This window comes from Morone saxatilis, unplaced genomic scaffold (assembly GCF_004916995.1).
Source record: "Morone saxatilis isolate NCDOM2014 unplaced genomic scaffold, NCSU_SB_2.0 Contig10, whole genome shotgun sequence".
NCBI lineage: Eukaryota > Metazoa > Chordata > Actinopteri > Moronidae > Morone > Morone saxatilis.
This window is the reverse complement of record NW_023339652.1, coordinates 18,563,509-18,570,235: the sequence shown is the minus strand read 5'-3', so window position 1 is coordinate 18,570,235 and position 6,727 is coordinate 18,563,509. Positions and strand designations below refer to the sequence as shown.

The following is a 6,727-nucleotide window of genomic DNA, read 5'->3' as shown; positions in this document are numbered from 1 at the left end:
ATCTCAGGAGACTTTTCAAATAGAGTTGCAGCCCTAACTTTGTTTGAACAGCATCTAAAATATGACAACTTTGTGTTTCTGTTTTAGAAAAACATTTTATATTTATATTTCACGTGACTGAAATTGTCATGAAATCTAGCAGGTGACTTGTGGTTCAATGTACTTTAAACAATTGTGTTTTAACAAGTAGTTAATAAATTATTTAGTCAATAGGCAAAAAATCTAATTGGCAATAATATGTTAGTTAATATGCAAGGCTTTTGCAGATTAAATGTAAGACTTTTTAAAAACATTTTGAATGCAATTTAAGACCTATTTTATGTCCAAACTGGTCTGTATTGCTTCCAAGTCAGTGTCATTTAGTAGTTGTTGCAGGATGATCAATACTAACTTTTCCGTAAACACATTTAAAAGCAAGACTGACGAATGCAACTACAATAATCAAATCAATATCAAGAGCTGTCAAAATTATGTTGAAGACATTTTAAAGCCTAAAATTTTGATTATTGGACTTTCTAAGACCCTGTGGAGACCCTGCTAGTTGTTTACAGTTGTCAAGCAAATACAAATATTATTTTTGCTGCTTTTCTTTATTTTATTTTACCATAAACTGAATATTAGGTTTTGGACTGTGAAGACATGCAGGTTAATTGATAATCAAAATAAATAATCATTAAGCCCTATTTGAAATTACTTTTACTTTGACCAACAGCTTAGACAATTTTAAAAGGTAAAACTACAAAGCATCTACCAGCTTCTTAAATGTGCTACATCTCAGTTTAATATCACTGATGTCGTTTTACTTAATAAATGACTAGATAAATGAAAAATCAGTTAATGAATTATAATTTTCTGTCTAGTTGTATTACTATATGTCATTCAGCCCTATTGTATACTATTATTCCTGTGTGAATCAAGCTTCAGTGTCAAAAAGCCTCAAACATTTTGGTCAGACTGTGGTGTGAGCAGACCGTAGAGTAATCAAAACTCTACATAGTCACTGAACATCACAGGGAAGCACATTAGCAGCACAACATAAAGAGCTCTTTGAGTGAGAGCGTATCTGCTGAAATGAATATTGATACCATGCGGCACTGGCACTAAACACTCGCAGCATAAACGCTTTGGTTACTCAATGACGCGCGACTCATTCTTTTGAATGTTTCATGACAGCATCTACATCATTTAGACACAATTTGTCAGCCAGCAGCTGTACGGAGACCTGGGAGATGGATCAGTCTGAGAGGAGAGACACATTAAAAGTTCAACTTTTAGGCAACTTCAACAAGGGTTTGAAGTGATTAGGGAGGAGAGGAGGCGAAGGAAACGAGGTCTTCTCTGACAAGCACAGCTAAATGACATTTTCATTCAGTGAGGCTGGAAAACATTCAGGAAACCTTTGGCAGATTCGACAACAGCAACTGTCAAGGCCATAAGTAAGACAAATCAAAGCAACATACATCAAAAGTGGAAATTAAATAATGCCTCTGCTAAGGACTCACTCATGTGTATACTCAAATCAATGAACAGATGTCTCCCCCACCTGCTGCCCAACAAACACTGAGCATTTTCTTTTGAACATTCAACTTTTCCTAAATTGTACTACAGTTACACAGGAAATGACAAATCCTGTGTCAACTCAGGGTTCTTTTGGAGAAATCTTTTTTTTCAGGACCTTGTCAGGACATTATTCAGTTTTTCTTGACAGTACAGGACAACATGATTTATAGGTAGGCTTAGTGACACAGGTGTTCTTTGCTATGCTGTGTGCATGTATTTATCAACCACAACAAGTGCACTGATCATTAAAGCTATATGTAAAATTTCCTCATTAAAATGTCCATAGACACTAGAGCTCTGTTCTATATGTTGAGTTCTTACATTATCCCAAATGTTTCCAACAATGTTCAAACCCAGAGAATTATTCAGAATTAGTCATTTTATTCAGGTAACAGTGCGTTTCACCAGTTTACACGTCCAACTGGGAAGAAGCTGACTGCAATGCCTTTCAGTCTTTCGACCACTCTCTCTAGTGCTGTACGCTACATGCCACACCATTCACACACTGATGGCAGTGGCTGCGATGCAAGGTGCCCAACGTGCTCACCAAGAACATGAAATAATCGATTTCAATACACGACTTCATAGCAAAGGAGCAGTCTTACTAAAAAAAGGACACACTTCGGACATGCTGTGAGCAGGAGCCGGTGATCGAACCACCAACCTTTCCAATTAGTGGACCGACCCGCTCTACCTCTGAGCCACAGCACTTTGACCATGTTCTTCCTAAGAATGCAGAGGTGGCCTCATCATGTTGAAAACAACCGTTAGTCCAGTTTGGCTTTCCACAGCCTTTGTCAGGCTTGAGGGACTTGTTTGCCGAAAAGCTTACTGCATGGACCTGGACGTTTCCATCCCTTTTAAAGTCCATTCAGGGTATGTTAATGTTGCCCTGGTCCTTTTCTATAAAATAATTCTCTTTCTAATGTCTCCAGACAGTTCTTTCCCATTTGGTACCATTGTTGACGGAATTAAGTCTAGGAGTGATTCAAAGGCTGTTTATGTTTTTTCTTGATCAAGAGAGAGCCTCCTTTCATCTCCTATTGATGCCTTGGTATACGGCCTGTTTATGAAAGGTGCATGTTGAAGTGTGTGCAGAATAGTTGATTGTAAATGGTAAAATGGATTGTACTTGATCCAGCGCCTTTCTAGTCTTCCAGCACACTCAATTGCTTTTCATCCCTTGACGAACTGCACGTTTTTGTTTGGGTGCATCATTTCATTTCTCCTAGCTCATTTTCGCGATTAGTAAGGCCTATAGAACCGTAAACAACACAGCATTGGTTTTTTTTTCTTTGAACAATTTTTGGTATTTTCACAAAACATTATTGTCCTTCCATATGCCAAAAAGGACCCCATCCCAGCACAACTTTTTCTTACTCATAAACCTTTTGTTCCCCCAATAATGAGATTTTGCAAGGGGTTTTTGCCAAGGAGGTTTTTTTACTATAGCCCGGGTTTTTCCCCTGGCCAGGGCCCCCTGCACAAAGCCCTTTCCAGTGGGAGAAAAAAAAAGGCAGGAGGGAAGAAAGAAGGGAGGAATTAGAAGTTTACAGAGCAAATGGACGCGCATGACACCCTTCTTTCCATGGAGGACCACAAAAAATTTCTTGGAAACTTCGGGTGGGTCCCCCCACAACACGGAAGAAAGATTCCCTGCCACTTCTCTTGCCAGACGGGAACCGTCCTTGGCACTCAGCCTTGGGTCCTCCAACCAGCCCGGAAACAACCAAGGTTCCCAATCCGGTCCAAAAGCGAAAGAAGGGGAAAGGAAGCCCACACCCCCAAGGCCTCTTCTTTTTTTTTTTTTTCCCAAGAAAGCAGAGGCAAAGTGTGTCTTGTGGGGTGCCCCACCAGTGCGGCCCAAAAGGTTTTTTTTTTTTTTGGCCAAGTGCCGCCCAAATTTGGAAAGCCCCCACATGCATGCTAAAATGCCACTTCAAAAAAAATCCAGTGGGTTTTTCAATGGCCTTGAAAAATTTCGTGGAACACACGCCAAAAAGACCAATACCCAACCATGACAATCTTTGGTGGGAAAAAGGGCCCATTAAAACCATAAAAAATAATCAAACAACAATTTAATAACCGTTATTATCTTGTGGCGTTTTTTTAGGTTCCTGAAAATTGCTTTTTGAAAAGAATTTTTTGATCAGCTGAGTGCCAAACAAAATACTTAATTAAATATGAAATAACATATTTCATTTGTGACACTTTTTCAATGGAGGGACCATCTTATTTGGTGGTCCCCAGGGTTTTTTCAAACCTTGGGTACACCTTCCAAAAAAAAATCAACACTAAGGGGCAATGGTGTTTTTTGGAATTAACAAACTAATAACTACTGGGCTTTTACTTTACATGAACTAAAATCATGATTAAATGTTCCCCATTAACAATACTTCCAATCTCTTGTTCTTTTCGTTGTATCCTGAATGGGGACTCTTGAATACATTCTTTATGCGCCGTGCCAAACCATTAATTGGGGGGCAAGAGAAGCAGTAGATGATTGAGTATAAGCCGTCTTAAACTTGCCCAATTTCCTACGCACCTTGCCCCAATGCTCGACAGTGTATTGCAAGAGGCCGAACCAGATTAATTTTATGACACTCGTAAATGGCCACTCTTCAATATGTTTAAAATAGTTTTTGGTATTCCTTAAGCCTCTTCTGACTAACTAACCGACCGGTAAGGTGGAACAAGAGGCCCGTTCCGTGCAGCGCAAATTATTTATTTCGAATTCTCAAAGATTGAACACCATCTTATAATTAACTCTCGTTTATCACCGACCATAACGACATTTTTTTTGTCTTGCTCGAGCGTGATACTCTATTATTCTTTAATTTAATTGTCCGTTTAAATCCACAAGATTACCTACTGTGCCTATACAATATAAAAATTGGATACCATAACCTCCTTGCGCGTTCTCAGGCTTCCCCCGTCATCTTTCCTCTCTTTTGCACTACATATAGCCCCTCATGAACAAGTAATTTCCATATACTCAGCTGGTATACTTAACTAACCTCATATCGTAAACATTTTTGGGACTAAATAAAGATCTTACGTAATATGGATAATCCATCCAACTGAACGTTGCGCGAAGTTCTTTTGCTCAGCCATCTTTAGCGCTATCTATGCTCTAGCTGTACGTACTCTACCCCATAAGCTAAGCTATTCTACGTGGGCCGTACTCTATGTGGGCTTAGAAATATACTCTCTTAACCTAGGCTCGTAAACCCTAGGCGTGACAAAGCATCTCGGGCTCAGGTATTGTTGGGCCATCTTGTTCTCCCCTCACAGTGTGGGTGTTGAAAGTGTATTGGTCTAAGATCGAAGTAGATAGGTAACTCCGACCATGGCTAGAGGATAGAATAGGAGAGAGGACGAGAGAATGTAAGAGAGAGTACAGACTAGTCTCTCTCTCTTCTCTGTTCTTGTCCCTGCCCCATTTAACTATGTGCCACTATAATTCATAGTCAAGTGGCCTGTGCTCGTGTTGATTCAATCCGATTGTGTTTCTTTTCTAGCAACATGGATATCCTTGTTGGCAAAGGCATACTATACTTGTGGGACTTGTCCTTTCATTTTTTTTTTCTTTTTTTTGGTAATCCTCGATAAAAGTATTTCACCTTAAAGAAAAACTTAACACATATGATCCAATAAATTTTCCGAGTAACAAAAATGGCCAGATAAATTTATTTACCAACTCATGGCCTCCAGACGCAATTTCCACAGACTTTTTCCTCCAGTAAAAAACATTTGGGGTGGAAAATTGCACACCAAGAAAACTGGTCTCCTACTTCGTTGTTTTGTTGCCTCTAATGTTATTGGTCCACTATTCCCAAAGAAGCGAAGGACCTGCAATGGCATAAACTTTGTTTTTTGGATCTTGAAAAAAAAGACAATTGTGGAACTCTTGTTTGGTAGCCCCTGTCCCACTCTGATGAGTCGATTTTTATATCTTGAAGTTGTAAAAATCAGTGCAACAATCGCCAAAGATTACCAAGGCCTTTTTTATACCCAAACACCAGTTCCTTCTCTCTATACATTTCAATTATATTGGGAGCACTACAAACCTGGCTCTTTGAAATTAGGCCTCTTTTTGGCCTCTTTTTGTCCATAAATGGGACCAAATGGAAGATTTTTGAGGCCGAAAAACAAAATCGTTTTTTTTTAAACAGATTGCTATCGCCATAATCCAGAACCTTGTTTATTTTTAAAACCCATACCCTCTTCCCCACCACTTTAGCCAGAAAACCATCAGCCTTGTCCAATGAAAATTTGCCTCTGAACTTTTGCACTCTCTCCTGAAAACCAATAAGGGAGAACAACCTTTTTGAATTGGGTTAACTGTACTTGTCCCTCAATCAAGTCACCAATTGAATGCTTTATCTTTGCAAACGTATTTGACCATTGCAATAGCCTATTTAAAGCAAAGATTTAACCAGAAATGGAAGCACTGAAATGTCCCAATATTCACGAAAAGTGGTGTTTCCAAATCACCAATTGGGTAAATCCGAACTACAACAAAGGAAATGGAAATAGTCTGGGTCCAACTGCCAATTAATTTTTTTGTCTCTGCCAGAAAGGTTTTGGCCAGAAATTCCTGCAGATTTTCTACAGATTTTTTGCACAAGGCAGGATAACAATCTTTTTTATTTTTGTAAAAACAGTTCTTATCCTCTGCTTTGGGTAAATCGGAAGCCAAAAAACTTCCAAGAAGCTTCTTTGAACTTTGAACAAAATGTCACAACACTTGGTTGGGGAAGCAAGGAGGCGGTCTCTGCCCTTCTCTTTTGCAAAAAATTGAAAGCACATGGGGGAAAGGTACCTCTTCGATGACAATACCCCGTTTACCTGCACTATTTCAGCTGGGAACAAAGGCCCTGCCCCGACTGGTTCTTAAACACTGAACCCAGGACCACAATTAACTTTGCCAGGTAAACAGGCGAAAGCGTTAATTGGGTTCTTGTTTGTAAGTATTTTCCCCCTAATACTCACCATTGGCACAAGTTAAAAAATAATAAAAAATTTCCATTGCCTTGGCAAGACCAGCCCTTACTACTTACATACTCTTCTTGGAAAGAATTCGCACTGCGTTGATTCTTTTTTAAACTTTAACTAAGTCCCAATTTACTTAAAACAACTGCAAAAGAACAAACATGGGAAGCAC

General features: G+C 39.2%; 1 protein-coding gene across 1 annotated transcript in view; it reads left to right on the top strand.

Annotated features, from left to right (window-relative positions):
• The window catches only part of arhgef39 (Rho guanine nucleotide exchange factor (GEF) 39), a 64,035-nt gene that overhangs the window by 51,740 nt on the left and 5,568 nt on the right, over positions 1–6,727 (top strand). The window lies entirely within an intron of this gene.